Below are 17625 nucleotides of genomic sequence, written 5' to 3'. Positions count from 1 at the left end.
ACACTTATACCTAGCTCAACATGCCCATATGAGCTTTTGCTCAAGTGTGGAACCCCCTCTAATCCAAGAATTTTTGTAAAAAAGCCCTCATGGATTCCATGAGAAAGGAAGAGCCTCTCAGATTGATGTGTCTATACTTACAAAAGTCACTTCTGTGAGATTGTTGTCCATAAACTTGTTAAAAATTGGCCACACTTAAAACTAGGCCAAGACACACACCCACACACACATATTTACTTTTTGTTTAAGTTCAATTGGATGCCGGGTTCAAATTGTATATTAAAACAATGCAATTCTTCTAGAATTGCTCCGTGACTCTCTTATTTCTTACATCATATGTTTACATGTTTCATATTGATTAATATGTGAAATTTCTGAGTATTAAAGCTTTGCGTGCAAACAAAATTGCATCAGCCAGGAATTTCCCGTGAAAAATATGCCCCCTCGGAATTTTCTGTGAAAAAACCCTCGGGAAATTCTTGTAAAAAAAAACAAATTTCACGGAAATTTCCCGGCTGATGCAATTTCTGAGTATTTGCGTGCAAACAAAATTGCATCAACCGGGAAATTCCCGTGAAATTAGGGTATATAAAGAGATTTTGCATTGCATTAGCCAGTATTGTGAGAGTGGCTGAGGAGAATAGATGTGTTTTTACAGTGCTCCTCATACTTACAGGCTTGTTTGATTTAATTAAATATATATTGTTGCCTGACATCTAGCTTATTTGTTGTTATTTAGGGTCGGGCCTATACCTGTCACAGCTTGTCATATAAAAATCAATACATAACACTCAGTGCTGGGTCATTGCCATTCAAGATATGCATGTTCGTGCAGGCATTTGCGATAGGTCAGTGTGAATCAATTTTCTACTTGTGGGCTATTGGCCTTACAACTTGTCATAATAGGCATAAAAATTTGATTTAAAAACCCAGGAAATTTTATATAAATACCAAAGCGAGTAATATTAACACACATATACACATACACATACATACAAAGCACAGTGCTGAACCCAACTGATATTTTTTATTCAGTATAAAGTTTTGAATTGAATCCCGGGAAATATATATAATAAACAATAAGAAAAATGCCAAGTCAAAAATATTGCAATCAGTGCAATAAAAATATATCCAGTTCCAATTGGGCCAGACACCAAAAGATTTGTGACCCAAACAAATGCAGAGCTCCCACAAAAATTTGCCCCAAATGCCATAGAAAATACAGCATGCAATACTTCACTTATACACATAAAGATACTTGCTCTGCACAGTCATCAACATTGCCCTCACAACCATCTACATCTGGTCTGAAAAGGAAGCACGAAGCACCTCTTAATGCCAGAGCAGCAAAGCAGCCACGCTATGAGCCCATACATAGCAGTTTTAATGCCCAACTTAGGGATTATCGGTTTGTATCAGAGCCAAGATGTGGTATTCAGAATTTTTTGAACAGTGTAAATCCTGATCTGCAGGCAATTCTAAATGCACAAAATGGCTCTTATAAGCTGTCCCTCAAATTGTTTACTCAATATAAGAAGCCAAACGGCACAAAATTTACACAGCCCCACATAACAGAAACTGTACCGGTATATTCAAATGCAAATTCAGATACAATAATAAACAGTTTGATAGATCAATTGAATATTAAGCACTCTGAATTTGAGGCAAAAGAGTCTGGATGGAGCCTATGCGGCTCTTCACACAGGCTCTATGTTAATATTTCTGAATTCAGCCCATTACAAGGTTCTACATATTTGCCATTACCTGATAATATTAAAAACAAAAGAGCCGTGGTTAATATTAAAAATACCGACCAGAAATGCTTTTTGTGGTGTATTTTAGCTGCTTTGTTTCTAGTTTCAAGGCATCCTGAGAGAATAAGTTGTTATAAACAACATGAACATGATTTTGACGATGCAATGGAGGGTTTAGAATATCCAATGTCTGTTCAGAATATTGATAAATTTGAAAAAAAGGCCCGGGATATCAATGGCAAACAATTATCTATTGATGTATATATTTGTTCTACTGGCAATTGCTTGATAGATCCTCTCAGAATCAGTGCATTTGATGATGAATCTGCTATTCCAATTAAATTGCTCTTAATTGAAGAGGATGGCAAATATCATTACACTCTGATACATAATCTTGAAGCTTTGGTGAGAACACAACTAGACAAAACCAATAGAATATTCAGAATATGCGGAAGATGTTTAACTGTACTTGATGGTCGAAAAATGGTGAAGGGGGTTCGTAAAGAGAGTGCAGAAATTGCCAAAAACAAGTTAATTGAGCATCGGAAATACTGTGGCAATCATAAACCTGTTCATATGGTGATGCCTAATCCAAGTGAGAATTGCAAATTCAAAAAGTTTGAAGCCTTGTTGGAACACCCAGCATATATTGTCTGTGATTTTGAATCAAATCTCAAACCTCTTGCATCCTGCAATCCAGATCCTGAAGAATCTGCAATTACACCATACCAGCTACATGAACCTTCCAGCTTTTGTTATGTGGTTGTACAGGATGGTGTTGTTAGTAAAGAATATTCATACATGGGGCCAGATGCCATCAAAATATTTGCACATAAAATAGAAAATGAGTGCCGTGACATAGCATCTAATATTTTATTAAAATCAAGACGCATGTTGCCTTTAACAGAGAAACAGATTGAAGATTTCAACAATGCAGAAAAATGCCCGGTATGTGATTGTGAATTTTCAGATACAAATATCAAGGTGAAACACCATTCTCATGCAGATGGTCGATATAAACAGGCCCTGTGTAAAAGCTGTAATTTTAAGATCCAGAAACCAAAATTTGTCCCCATATTTTGCCATGGAGCATCCAATTATGATTTCCATCATCTGATCAGATACGAGGGGTTTGAGAAGCAGAATTTAAATATTTTAGCTGAAAATGATGAGAAATATATATCTATTAGCAAAACAATTAAAGTTAATGGTGTTCCTATTCACATGAGATTTCTTGATTCTTACAGATTTTTACCTGCTAGCCTGGCTACACTGGCCTCTCAATTATCTGATGATCAATTCAAAATCACACGTGCATTGTTTCCAAATCAGGACCTGGAATTAATTAGGCGGAAGGGTGTATATCCTTATGATTATGTTACAGATTTTTCTAAATTTGATGAGTGTTCCCTGCCACCACAAGAAGAGTTTTACAGCAAAATCAGAGGATCTGGAATCTCTGATGAAGATTATTACCATGCTCAATTGGTGTGGAACAATTTAAAATGCAAGACATTTGGTGATTATCACATGGCATATTTGAAACTTGATGTGACCATCTTCGCAGATATAAAGCAGGCATTCAGAAAATCTTGCATGCAAAATTATGGACTGGACCCAGTGTATTTTTTCAGTGCCCCGGGCTTAGCATGGGATGCAATGTTTTTAAACACTAACATGCAATTGGATCTGATCAAGAATCAAGATATGTATCTGTTTATGGAGCAACGTATAAGAGGAGGGGTGGTGCAATGTTCTCAGAGATATGCCAGAGCAAATAACAAATATATGCCTGATTATGATCCAGCACGGCCATCAAATTATATATTGTATGTGGATGCAAACAGCCTCTATGGTCACGCAATGATGCAAAAATTGCCATATGCAGGGCTTGAATGGGTCGATTTCAATATTGAAGATCTTCAGGGTTTTGATGACAGAGACTGTGGCCTCTTCTTAGAGGTTGATCTGATATTTCCAGATCATTTACATAACAAATTTTCTGATCTGCCCCCAATTCCTGAGGTTCAGTGCTCACCTGGCTCTAAACAGAAGAAGCTCATGATGACACTGGAGTCAAAACAAGGCTATGTCATATATTACAAAAACCTCCAGTTCCTGATGAAACATGGTGTTCAAGTGACCAAACTTGGAAAAGTTTTGAGATTCAGGCACTCAGAATAGTTGAAACCATATATTAATACAAACACGGAGCTTCGAACATCTGCAAAGAGCGAATTTGATAAGACCTTGTTTAAATTGATGGTTAATTCTGTATATGGCAAAACAATTGAAAATGTCAGAAAACATACCGATGTTAAAATAATTACTGACCCCAGCCTGAGCAAAAAATTGGTTGCAAAGCCTAATTTCAACTACAGAAGAATTTATGATGACAATATGGCACTCTTCAACATGAAAAAAACAAAAATTAAGTTTGATAAACCTATTTATGTAGGGGCTGCAATATTGGATATTTCCAAATTACATATGTTAATATTGTATTATGATGTGCTGAAACCTTTTTATGGTGATAATGTAAAATTGATGTACATGGACACGGATAGTTTTGTTCTTGATATTAAAACAGAAGATGTTTATCAAGATATGTCACAGCCTGAATTGTTCAAATATTTTGACACCAGTGAATTGCCAGGCCATTTGAATATTCAACCCCACAACAAAAGGTGCCCGGCAAGTTAAAAGATGAGACACTTGGTGATGTTATTGTGGAATTTGCTGGGTTAAGTGCCAAGATGTATAGTTTTAAAACATGTAATGCTGTTGTCAAAAAAGCCAAGGGCATTGGCAAAGTAGCTGTGGAAAAAGAGCTCCAATTTGAGGATTATAAAAATTGCCTCAAATCCCAGAGTTCAATCAAAACATCAGAATCCAGAATTCAGAGTGAAGATCACTTATTGACTTCAAATGTTGTAAGAAAAGTGGCTCTGGACCCACATGATGATAAGAGATGCATTTTATCATGTGGCATACATACTTTACCATGGGGTCATTGTGATTTGAAAAATGGCAATCAATGCCCAATCACAGAGCATGATTTGAAATAAATAAACATGCCTATGAACTTATTTGGGTTCAAAAAACAGGCTATTATGGACCTGCCAACACCACAACCCTCTCCTGATATGCTGTCTAAACTGAGTGGCTTGTTAATTATTCATCTGAACAGCATATTTACAGATGTAGATGATGAAACAGGCAAAATATTGTACATATTTAACAATAATTTAAATCATTACCAATTACCTGTAGGTGGGCAATTGCAATTTATTACAACCCCTGAGGGTGATGTTAAAATTTCAGTAGGGAAAAATATTTACAGAATTAAGCACTCAAACATGGTTTCTGGCACTGTTTATACTGTTTCTGCTGGTGACTGCTTATATATTGAGGTCCCTGGATCTTATGATAAGCTTATACCCTTTTTTATAGAATTAAGAATCAGGTATTCAATAATAAATAACTACTAAATCAAAATGCCTAATGATATTTTTGGCCACACAAGACATGAAGATCACAGTGATGAGATTTTGATGCTTGATGTCAGAGTCAAGAAATTAAGAAGTGATTTACAAGCTTTACAAACCACACTCAATGCCAGTCTTCAATTAGAAATTACAAATTTACAATCACAATGCATGGACCCTCTTCTTAAAATTGATTCTGAACTTAAATTATTGCTTCAGAAATATACTGATCTGGCAACATTGGATAATTTTCAAAGTTTGGAAGAAGCTGTTGCAGCTCTTCAAGCCAAATTTAAGACCCAAGCTACCAACTCTGAGCAATTGAAACAGCAATTGGAAGAGCAGATAAATAATGTCCAGTCACAGCTCCAAACAATTGTCAAAAGCATAAAATCACAAGAAGATTTTGATCTAGTAATTTCCACTCTAAAAGAACAGATTCAGTCACTTCAAATACCTAATCTGGACCCTCTGAACAATGCCATAGCCGAGGTTAAAGAAAAAATTGAGACACTTGAAACTTTTATGAACAATTTGCCATCTTCTGATGCTTTGAATGCAATAACTCGGAGTGTAGCAAATATTAAGCTGCAACTTGAAACATATGAAGATTTTGGAAATATTCAAAGTTCCATAACCCATCTTGAAGGTACAATAGCAGCAGTGCAAAGTGATTTGGCAAATGTACTTGAATCCCGATTGCCTGGGATTGTAGATACCCTTGTCAGTGTCCAGCAACAAATCACAAAGCTTGAAAACCTCAACACTGAATCTGAACTGTCTCATTTTCATCACTTGATAGATGATATCCAAACAAAACTTGAAATTTTACAACAATCAACACCCTCTCAGGCAGATATAGCTCTGCTCCAAAATGCTATGCAAAATGTGGCTCATGCTTCTGAATTAAATGATGTGAAATTGGCACTTGAATTTTTGCAAAATACAGTATCAAATTTGCCCACATCACAGGAACTTAAAAATATTAAGAGAGCAGTGAATCGCATATTGAAATCAGAAGATATCAAAAATATCCAGGCAGAGATCAAACAACTCACACAGACAGTGGCCACTCTTCCAATCAATCAACATATTAATGAACTGCATGCCCTGTTTGAGGATATCAGAAGACAGGTCCATGATCTTACAGCTCAAAATTCAAAATTGGCAGTTGTTGAAAATTTGCAACAAATTGTAGCTAATATCAAGCAACAGCTAGGGACCATGGAATCCAATCAAGCAAATGCTCTGTCTGTTTTTGCCACCCAGCTTCAAGAAATTGTGCAACAATACAAGAAACTTGCTGTTGACATAAGAATCAAGCCGGGGCACGATGAGATTGTTAGGACCATCAATGAGCACCTTGAATCTGTAACAAGCAGATTGCTCACAGCAGAAAAAGAAATAACAGGCATAATTGAAAATCCAAAATATTCAGTAATTCTTGAATTGTACAGTATCCCCAACAAAGAATATGATTCTCCATTTACACCAGGTGGCAAAATATATATGCTGTCCCCTGCACAATTTTATTACCAATTTTTTGTTGGGGGCACATTGAGACCAATCAAAATCAAATATTGGCTACAGCCACAGGCACACCACTACCCCACCTTATCAATAACAAATGCTGATAACAAAGTGAAAATCACCAGTGTAGAGTTACAGGATTTTACAGACCCCAATACATTGGAAACAGCCTATGTAGAAGATGATGGCACTCTGGAATTTAAAATACATATTGGAGACAAATTATATTTAGAAAATCCTGCAGTCTCAGCTGCTGAACACCCCATAGTTGCAATATTCTTGTTTACATATTATGTCTAGAGAAATTATTGTTGATGAATTACACAGACAGGCCAGACATAATTTTAAGAGACTCCCAGTAGTCACAAAGGGCATAGATGATTTATGGCAGAGCGACTTGATTGAGTTGTCAAGTGGGCAGTTGAAAAACTTAGACAAAATCAACAAGGGCTACAAGTATCTACTCACTGTAATAGACACATTTTCAAAATTTGCCTGGGCTGTGCCCCTCAAATCCAAGACTGGAAAATGTGTTACAGAAGCTTTTAGAACAATCATCAATCAGAGTGGAAGATCCCCATATTATTTGCAAACAGATAATGGCAAAGAATTTTATAATTCAGTGTTTCAACAATTTATTAAAAGCCAGGCAATTAAACATTACTCAAGTTACAGTGATCTCAAAGCCTCAATTGTAGAGAGATTCAACAGAACCTTAAAAAATCTTATGTATAAACAGTTTACACTTCAAGGTAATTATAAATGGATTAATATTCTTCCAGAACTTCTACATAAATATAACAACTCTGTCCATTCCGCAATCAACATGAAACCCTCCGAAGTAACTTCATCTGATGAGCAAAAATTGATCAGCACTGTTTATTATCCTAGATATCAGCCAACAACAAGAAAGGCCAAATACAGGGTTGGGGATCAAGTAAGAATAAGCAAATATAAGCACTTATTCAAGAGAGGCTTTACAAGAAACTGGAGCACTGAATTATTTACAGTGGTTCAAGTTAAACCCGGGACCCTTAACACATATATAATAAAGGATCACAGAGGAGAAATTCTCAAAGGCAGGTTCTATGAACAAGAGCTCAGCAAAACTAAACAGCCTGACACATATCTCATAGAAAAAATCATCCGCAGAAAAGGCAACAAATTATTTGTCAAATGGCTGGGTCATCCGGAAAACAGCTGGATCGATGCAAACAAAATAATAATATGAACACCTGGGATGTTATAAAAAGGCTGCCAGAACCTGAACAGCAGAATAAGAGAAATGGAGTGCTGTTACCTGATAATATTAGGTGTCTTATTGTTGGGCCATCTGCTTGTGGTAAAACTACACTATTGGTTGATAATTTTTTATTGGCACCCAACTGGTTAGACTGGAAAAACAGGCACTTGTATGTTTTTTCTAAGAGCTTGGAACAATTAAAATATCAGCAGCTGATGAAGCTATATGATGGATTGGATATTGCCACTTTTGAACCAGATGTTAAGCCACTTCATGAATGTCTCGATAATTCTGTTGTTGTGTTTGATGACATTATATTGGATAATCAAAACAAGGTTAGAAACTTCTTTACACAGGGCCGACACAAAAACATTGATTGCTTCTACCTGGCACAGACTTTTTCAAAAATACCCAAGCAGCTGATCCGAGACAACAGCAATTTTATATGTATATTTCATCAAGACCATACCAACCTCAAACACATACATGATGAATATGTAGGTGGGGACCTGAGCTACAATGATTTTTCTAAGATTTGCAGCAGGTGCTGGAACCAGGACAGTTATGGGTTTGTCACAATTGATATGACAAGAACACCCAATAGTGGCAAATACAGAAATAAAATCAAAAATTTTTTAGACATTGAAACATAAATAAATAACCATGAAAAGGCCAATCATTGATGATCTTAAGTTAAGAGATTATCTTGTAAAAAGATTTAAGGGATGGAAATCAGAGAACCGTGGAATTTATGAAAAACACAAACAAACAGAACAGCCTGTAATTGATGCTATTAATAATTTAGGTAAGAATATCAAAACTGTTACAGAGCAAAATCAAAATTTGCTCACAGAGCTTGTACCTGTAGCTGCAAGAAACATATTAGATTATCCAATCACCCCACTTTCCAGTATTCATACACCTAGTCCTCCTAGAAGAATTGAAGCTAGTCAGGATCCTATTGAATTGGGTCTTCTTGCTCAAAAATATTTAACAACACCTAAAGACAATAAAGATGAGGTTTTTGGCTTATATGCTGACACAGAGCTTGATGGCAGCATCATACATAGAATTGGCAATTTCAGAGTAACATTTATGGGAGATGATATAATTGTATATTCAGAATCTCGTCTTGGAGAAAAAGGTGCTTTTGTTAAGTACTCCGGAACACCTGGATTGTGGGAACTGATGACTAGGAAAAGGCCTGGCAGCTATACAGATCAAGATTATGAGGATTACAAAGAAATATTAATAAAATCAGATGCTCTATACCAGAACAATGATCCCACACAAAAAAGAGTCAAGTCTAGCAGTGGGGCAAAATACAACAATTTAATCAAGCCCATATGGTCACAGATCAAGACTGGCAGTGGAATCAAACAATACAACACCCTGCCTAAAGAATTTGTCTGGGTTGATGATGTCAGAAAACTTGTAGATAGGCTATTGGTGATAGCTGGGGAGGAAAATGCTGGGAACAACAATTTTTACAATGAAAAGGTTGGAATTATGGACATGATAAGCACCAAATTGTCTAATTTTATAGTGAATGACACTAAGGGGATTGGATATCTCATAAAAATTATTAATACTCTACCCCCCAAATTTTGGAATATTTCTGAGGGTCGGGGCTTGGTTAATGACATCATAAACAAACTGCCATTTGAATTACATATTCCAGGCTATCAATATCGTGGTCCAGGCACAAAATTGGACCATAGATTAAACAGAGGTGATCCTGGTGTTAATCCCCTAGATGCTGCTTGTAGAGACCATGATATTGCATACAACACACATTCTGATCTTGACAAGAGACATGTTGCAGACAAGAAATTAGAAGAGGCTGCATTTGGTAGATTTGTAAGCAAAGATGCTTCTTTGAGTGAAAAAATAGCAGCATTGGGAACCACCATAGCTATGAGCACCAAACAAAAACTGGGGTGGGGGTTGTGAATATAATAAACCTACAATGAAGGCCAAGGGTGTTATGTATCAAATACCTTATGCAGGTCTCAAATCTCTTAAAACTATTGACAGTCTTTTGACCAAAAAGCAGCGCAAGAAAAAAAATCTTGTCTTGCAAAGGGGCATGGTATGAAATTGTTACTTAGCACCCCCCAATTAAAAAAATTACAGCAATCAAGAAAAAAATCACATGTGGGGGGGTTCATATTTACCATCCCTGCCATCTTAGCTGCTCTCGGGGCTGTGGGGAGCTTGGCTGGGGGTTCAGCTGCAATAGCAAAAACAGTAATAGATGCCAAGAAAAATAGGGCAGAATTAGATGAGCAGAGGCGCCATAACCTGGCCATTGAGAAAAAAGGCAAAGGTGTTAAGAGAGCCATGAATAAGTTTAAAAAAAAACAAGAGCCGCTTACAAACCAAGATATTGAAGCTTTAATCAAGCCACTGGGCATCAAACATTTTAGAGGTGTGTACATGTCTGATTCTTTACCAGAACAACCACTCAACAAAGAGTGTGGCATTGTTAATTTGGATGAGTACAAAAATCAGGGCACTCACTGGATCTGTTATCTTAAATATTTAAAAAATGAGGCATTTGTGTTTGATTCATTTGGAGGTGTTCCACCTGAAAATTTAATAAAATATCTAAATTCAGCTAATCTTTATTACAATAATGCCCGTGTTCAAAATTTCAAAGATGTTAATTGCGGACATTTGTGTTTATCTGTTCTTAGATATATGTCTCAAATAAATAAACCATCAATTGAAGATTTTCAAAAAGCCTTGTGGTATCTGAAACATCATGGGGGTATTCCATCTCACCAGCCAAAATTCAATATTGAAACTCAAATTACATGATGACATAGTGTATCCCAAAACAATAGCTCTCAGAGCATTTTATGGCATGTACCTAATCCCTAATATTACACACCACAACAACACAATTGCAGTTGGGGATGAAAAAATTGTCATCACTCCAGGGCAATATAATCTATCCACTCTAAATGCTCAATTACCCAGAGGTATAGTGTTAAGTCAAAATTCTGTCACTCACAGAGTAGAAATTGTATCTGCTACAGAAACAGTGGATCTGGACACTATAGGAGAGCTGTTAGGCTTTGAGAACAACACAAAACTTGAAGCAGGCATCAAACACACTGCTATGAATATACCTAAATCCTTAGCCATAGAGACTCTGAATATTCACTGTAATGTAGCAGAGGGTATGATCACCAAATCAAATGGCATAGGCACTCACAAACAAACAGGCATAATTGCAACATTTAAACCTAATTCTGAATTTATGGAGCCTATTATCTACAATCCATCCCCAACATTATATTTTCCTGTGTGCCATAATAGAATAGATTATATTGAATTGATGGTCACTAATGAAAAAGAAGAATTAGTTGATTTTGCTGGAGCCACAACAACTGCTATCATAGAGATTAATATTTAAATAAAAATACATACAATGGAAAATATTGAGAGTTATGAGCTACAATCATTCCCTCCAAACAGGAGGACATTTGCAAATTTAAATCAACCCAACACAGAAATTGAGGTTGATCTTGATGTGGGGGATGGATTTATACACCCCCACAGAGCAGATCTATACATCAAATTTGATGTTGTAAAACTCGATGGTACAGATTATCCGGCAAATTCAAATATAAGACTTGTAGACAATTTTGTGCCACATCTATTCTCTGAAATTGAGATCAGAAAGCATGGCGTTGTTATAAACAGAGTGGATTATCCCGGCATTACCTCCACAGCTTTGGCCACACTAAAATTATCCAAAACCGAGGCTTCATACTACAAAATAGGCGGATTTGAGGCTGGTGATAAGATATTATCTAAGAACCACACTGTGCTGTTCCCGATGCGCCTGTTGCCAGGATTCTTCTCAGATTACAAAGATATTATGTGGAAGGGTGGTTTAAGAATCACATTTAGAAGAGCTGCAAATGATAACAATGCCTTGATGAGGTACAGTGCAATAAACCCTACAGGGGAAGCTCTGCCCAATACCCTACCAGATGCAGGCAAATGCATTATTCAGACTATGGAGCTAAGAATCCCTGTTGTTGAATACGAGGCCAGCTATGGTCTTAAATACAAAGCAGATATAATAAAAAATCCACAGATTCCTCTACAATTTTATACATATCAATGTGTACAGAAGCCCGCAACTGGTTCTTATTATGAATTTGATGCCACAAATTCATTCTCCAGTATTCAATACGACATGCCTGATTTTGTAGTGGTATTGTTTCAGACTGGAAGACACAATAATCAGGAAAAAAATTCAAGTAAATTTGATAACTGCAACATCAAGAACATATATCTTAAAAATGGCAGAAATGAGGTCTTTCCCAGAGAAAATTACAATTTAGACATGTCCAAGGATGATTTCCTCAAATTATATGAGGCATTTACGGCTTTCAAGAGGGTCACTACAGGCAATATTGACATGTATTACACACCAGATGAATTCAAAGCACAGAGACCCATGTTTGTAATCAATGCTTCAAAAAGAAAACAAGTTGTGGTGAATGACAGAACAAATATTAAAATTGTCTGTGAATTCCATGAGGCATTACCTGATGACACCATATGTAGTGTTATTCTCATAGGAGAAAAATCATATGTTTATGATGTAAGAAATGAGAGAGTCACGGAGCAATTCTAGAGGGTCTCTGCATATTACATTGTTTTAATATTGGATATGCAAGTTGAGGCTGGGGTCCAATTAAACTTAAATTGGAAGTAAATATGTGTGTATATGAGTGTGTATGTGTGTGTGTCTTGGCCTAGTTTTAAGTGTGGGCAAAAAAAATATCAATTTTTGACAAGTTTATGGACAACAATCTCACGGAAGTGCCTTTTTGTAAGTATAGGCAAATCAATCTGAGGGGCTCTTCCTTTCTCATGGAATCCATGAGGGCTTTTTTACAAAAATCTTGGATTAGAGGGGGTTCCACACTTGAGCAAAAAGCTCATATGGGCATGTTGAGCTAGGTTTAAGTGTAAACAAATCTGCTTGAGGGGGGCTCTTCCTTTCTTGTCCTCTCCATACCACCAATACCACTACTTCAAGTCTTGACCTCATCTTTTCGGACACGCATACTGTAATGTCATAACAGTTTCTTTTTTTATTGATTGGAAATAACACATAGATATTTTAGTCCTGTTTGTAATTGAGTCGCCACATAACACGAGGTAAGTCCCTTACTGAAAATAAAATAATGTAAAGTGTTCTTGCAATCAAATGTGAAACACCGTTTAATAAAAATGAATTCAGAATGAAACTAACAAAAGGATCACCTCCTTAATAAGAACTATGACCAAATAATCCATACTTACTGTATATCAAGCTCTGAGCTGCATAAAATAATAGCACTTCAAGAATTATAAATAAGTATCATTCTCTTGAACGAAATTTCTTATTTGTATGCAAGTAAACTATTATGTGGAAATTTTAGGAAACGTGAGTAAGAAAATACCTCGTCGTTGGTGTCTACAGGGACCGCGTAAGAAACGCAGAGAAAAGTTTTATGAGGCCAAAGTAATAATAATAATAATAATAATAACCAAAACACAATAAATATTCTAGACAACAGTGGCAAAAAGCATTCATCAAACACGTACTACAAACATTATTGACAAGTTCAGTGTCAACTGATATGCGTGTGAGGATAACTATTTGGTGTTACAAAGTGGGTTTCAAGAAATTTACAAACATTATTTGCCATACTTGTGAAACTTGGTCCCTTACATCGAAAGAGGAACATAAATTGAGAGTATTTGAAAATAAGATCCTTAGGAAAATATTTGGACCTAAAAGGGATGAGGAGACAGGTGAGTGGAAAAGGTTACATAATTTAGAACTACATAATTTGTATTCATGTCCGGATATTATTAGAATACTTAAATCAAGAAGACTTAGGTGGGCAGGCCATGTGGCACGAATGGGAGAGGAGAGAGGAGTTTACAGGATTCTTGTCGGGAAACCGATGGTAAGAGACCTGTAGGAAGGCCAAGACGAAGATGGAGGGATAACGTTGAGATGGACCGAAGGGAAATCGGTAGGGATGGAAAAGAGTATATAGATCTTGCTCAAGATAGGGAAAGATGGAAGGCCTGTGTTGCTGCAGCCATGAACCTTCGGGTTTAAGAAGGCTAGAGAGTTAGTTAGTTAGTTATTTGCCATACTAGGAAGATGTGAATTAAAAACTGTCGTAAAGTATAAGGTAAAATGCTCGCCTGTGCTTTATACTAATGCTTGAAGGCGTATAAGAGGTGTGGTGTTAGGGTCCCATATTTTCTTCGTCTCGGCCGAAGAGGAGGGGGTTATGTGATAAGCAAAACGCCACTGGCTACCTTTACCCCGCCGGAGTTTTCTCTAGGTGCCCACTTTTTACGACGGATCCGCTTGAACAGGTGTAAGAAGTAAAAAGAAATCATGAGTTAAAAACTGTCACAAAAAACTATCTTTCGCTCCCACTCTCTCTCTCTCTCTCTCTCTCTCTCTCTCTCTCTATCTATCTATCTATCTATCTATCTAGACAAACTGGGTCATATCAAATGCTCATTAAATGAAGTTATATGAAGAATTAAATTTTCTTCGAAATGAGTTCTGTTCCTTTGCGCGTTTATTCAACACTTCATGATATCTAATCACATACTCGCAATTCATACTGTATTTACGTGGGAATTATTTCCCTCATCTTGTGTTTTTGTAGATGATTTTTATCATCAAACGAGAAAAATTGTTAAGAAAGAAAAAAATGACAGCACATTGTCCATATGTTTCATGATTCATTTTAATGTAAAGGTGACATTTCCGGAAGTCGTCAGAATTTCAACCTTTAATTTACTATGTTGGAGATGACAAGTGAGTTTCTCAATTGGGTCAGTTTCCAGAACAATCCGTGTCTACTTCCATTTTTCTCATTTTATTTAACCTTTCTGCCTTTTCAGGGAAATCACATCGACGACGACAAATATTCCAGTGGCACCTTTATCCAGCCAGGAACTCGAACCCTCACCCTCTGGTGTTGAGATCGTGTGTCGATCATTCACAGTCATCGTCCACTGAGTCGGCTCGAGAATATTCCTTGGCAGGATTCCGCATTGCCTTACGTTATTTCATTGTGCATTCCGAGCGCACCATACAGCTCAGCGCTTGACATAAGTATAGATAATTTGGTTTTAGCTCTTAGTAAGGAGCTGAACTCATTGTATTGAACTAAATGACATTTTTCATTTTATAGCAAAAACCATTAACATTCTTTTCTTTTCAGCAATTGACTTGCTCCTGTATTATGTGAGGAACTCGATTAGAAACTTGGCTACCATATCTAGGTGTAATTTAAAAATAAATGAATTGTTACAACATTACAATCTGCCTGTTCCAAATAAGGCAGCGAACTATTATGTTTGAACTGGTTCGTTCGTCTATTTAATAAACACCTGTTGTCTCTTGCGATTATTCCAGTCCCAATTTGGAATTCTGGCCTGCACATGAGTGTTCTCTTGAGTGTATATTCATTATTTCATTATATAATCACGTAGTTCATCATATCAATTTCATCATATGATCACTCATCCTCATCTTTGCGACAAGCCAAAAGTGGCAGAAAGCGAAGTATATAAAAAAATGAATCAGCCAAGCGATTATTCACGTTGAATAACACTGGGAACACGATGGAGGCATTTTAAAATGAACACTCTTGACTATCAGTTCGTATTTATTGGAAAATCTTGGTGTTGGGCTTTTTGTAAATACCGTAAATACTTCTTACAAATCGCAACTACCATTATTCTTTTGTATTTTACTCGGAAAAGGCTCCCAAGTTGTTGTCTTGAAGTCGTCTCTCTTAACTAGGAACACTATTACCAACCGTGCCACGTGTCCACGGAAGTTACGATCGTTTGCTTTGTTGAGTTGCGTACATACACCATAGATTTTATGCGCAGAAAGTAAGCGCTTTCGAAGTAATTATTTTTAGGAAAAGTTATTTATTTTTATGATATCTACCAACATCCCAACGTTGTTGAAGTAGTTTTGCAACACCCTGTATATTGTATAAGTGGGAACACTGAAATTGAACCTGAATCTATATGCAACTCATCAATATCTTGTGTAAGTTGGGTTGCCTACTGTAACATGTCGTCGTACTATCAGTTTAGGTTAACACTGTACGTTTGATTAGTTTATTGTCAAGAGGGAGATCGTGAAACGTACTAGATACGCGTTAGACTAGAGCCACATCAGCAGGATACGATAATATTACGTAGCCAATGGAAAAATACCTTAATTCTATAGGCGATTTCACAAACGATGTGATGGATCATAATTTCCTTTTGGAGAATGAAAGGACATGTATTTCAAGGGGAAATGGTATTCCATTCCCTGAGCAGCACACTATAACCGAATCAAGAGGAAAACATTAGGAGATAAATATATCCTTCGTCAAGGATTTCCTGTAATGGAAGTATTGCGCGCATTTAGTGGAGTATAAATACGGCACGTAGTGGCTTGGCAACTAGACACACCAGCAAAAAGGCATCCATGGATTCTCTTATCAAGATTGTTCTACTCTTCATTTCATTTTTGGCCATGTCGTTCGCCTGCGAGAAATTGACTGATCCGGTAAGATAACATCTTATTGTAGTACTAAATTAAAAATAGTTTTATGTGTGTTATTCAATCTAGTTGGTACTAAATGCATGATTCATATCATATTAATTGAATATTGAAATATTATACTTGCATAAGTCTGCCTCAATAAATATCTGTGATTCGTTTGAAATCCTAAAAATGCATCCACATTTTCCGATTTTTATTGAACTCGAAGTTACCGAGATTTTACAATTTCCTATGTGGACATTTGTTGTTTTACATTATATTCGTACGTCACGTAATATCAGCAGTTACCTCCAACAAATAGACAAAATTTCGGTTTATTTATGCTTACCTATTATCATAGCCGCGGCAGCTAACTGGTCGACCTCTGTAGCAGAGTGGTTATCACGGCAAGCTCCGACACCAAGGATCCCGGGTTGGAATCCTGGTTAGGACATGGATGTTTGTGTTTGTCGGGGGATATTATCGCATAGGGATATAACATTTTAAAAAAATCGTGAAGGAGTCTGACGACCATGCGAGAGACCGGGTTCGATCCCCGGCGGGGACAACCGGTATTTTTTTACCTATTCAAGCGGCTACGGCGTGTACCCAGAGTCGTATAAAGTGGGTACCTGGAGGACATTATGGGTAGTAAAAGAGGTCATAGCCGTGATGCTGATCTCATCACCCCAGCTTCGGGCAAGATCAAGACAACGTTGGACCCTTTATCCACACTCCCTATTCAGGTATGTAGAGTACAATGGAGCAATTTACTTTCTTCAAAAATGCCATTATCTGTTATTAGTGAACTCACGTGTACTCTATTGATCTTCCTTTCTAAGATAAGCCAATAGATGGGAAGATGCATGTGACGATCACACAATCAGACGGGCACCAGAAAAGTACTGTATTTAGTACTTCATTAACATTGAAATATGAAAACCTAATGTTTATGTAAGTAACGTACATAGTAGTCTAAAGAACACAGTACCCTGTGTTTAGAATGTG

At 36.7% G+C, this 17625-nt stretch overlaps 1 long non-coding RNA gene across 1 annotated transcript in view; it reads left to right on the top strand.

Annotated features, from left to right (window-relative positions):
- The first annotated feature begins 16521 nt into the window (after positions 1 to 16521).
- The window catches only part of LOC145981577 (uncharacterized), a 120153-nt gene continuing 119049 nt past the window's right edge, over positions 16522 to 17625 (top strand). Inside the window, exon 1 of the long non-coding RNA XR_014440972.1 lies at positions 16522 to 16641. This is a non-coding gene — a long non-coding RNA (uncharacterized LOC145981577). The remainder of the gene's footprint in view (positions 16642 to 17625) is intronic.

Source organism: Lepisma saccharinum, chromosome 29, assembly GCF_977018435.1.
Source record: "Lepisma saccharinum chromosome 29, izLepSacc3.1, whole genome shotgun sequence".
Taxonomy (NCBI): Eukaryota; Metazoa; Arthropoda; class Insecta; order Zygentoma; family Lepismatidae; genus Lepisma; species Lepisma saccharinum.
The sequence above is the reverse complement of the archived record's forward strand: the minus strand, read 5'-3'. Positions and strand labels throughout refer to the sequence as shown.